The following is a 1,037-nucleotide window of genomic DNA, read 5'->3' as shown; positions in this document are numbered from 1 at the left end:
GTTTGGGATTGTCTGATGTGGCAAGGAAAGGCATAATGTGAGCGTTGTCACACTGACACACACAAGGAACTGGCAAACACATATTTTCAGTGCATGGTGGGATGAATGTAAGTCACATCATGTATGTCACCAATGGCTGGTATGACAAATGTTCTAAATAGTTTCATTGATGTTGAGTAAGTCAAGGTACTTGAATGCTAATGCTCTAACCTGATAAATGGTCATTAGACTTGAGCTACAATCATATACTCACCACAATACTGGATTAAAGTAACTGTCCAATGTTTCCATATTTCTATTAAATATGACCTATAGGGTAATTAATTACAATATAAGTGAAATAGTTTTACTTCCAATTTATTTTAAGTATGTTAAAAAGCAGCATTTCTGTGTTTGAATGACATCATCCTCTGAGGAAATACAAGCATTTTTGAAACGGTCCGTTTGAGATACAAGTTTGAGGTGGGTTTTATTTAAGTGTTTTTCGCCCTCCAATTTATGCGTTGGTCACACGAGTATAGGATGAGTCAACAATGTTTTTTGGGTATGAGTTAACAGAATATTAACTTTTACAAGTTAGATTTTCAATGGACAGTTACTTTAAGGTTAATGTTGAAAAATAGATAGGCAGTGAAATGGTCAACTCACAGAAGCTTGCGACTCCATAAGGTTCTGTTTCAACAGGCACTGTTTCAACTGGTAGGATACTGTCTGATTGCTTATCATCGAAGGTGGTGAATTAAAAAATAAATGTTAATCTGGTTATTATACATTTATTAAAATATATCTCCTCCAAATTCCTCCATCACTGTCACTGGGTATTTTTAAAGCTCAACTCAGGTTCCTGCGTGATTGTGAAAGTCTACTTTTCATTATAGGCTGTCATGGGAAGACTTAGGTCAAAGTCTGAGCAAATTTCTAAGCAAGAGAAACATTCCGACTGATGAATTATCCTATGTCTACAAAACAATGCTTTCAATGGAACTCACATAGTCAGGTCTTATAGTATGTTAATTAAATATACAATTTTCTTAAAA

The sequence above is a fragment of the Salmo trutta genome, chromosome 32 (genome assembly GCF_901001165.1).
Source record: "Salmo trutta chromosome 32, fSalTru1.1, whole genome shotgun sequence".
Classification (NCBI taxonomy): Eukaryota; Metazoa; Chordata; class Actinopteri; order Salmoniformes; family Salmonidae; genus Salmo; species Salmo trutta.
This window is presented reverse-complemented; position numbering follows the sequence as displayed.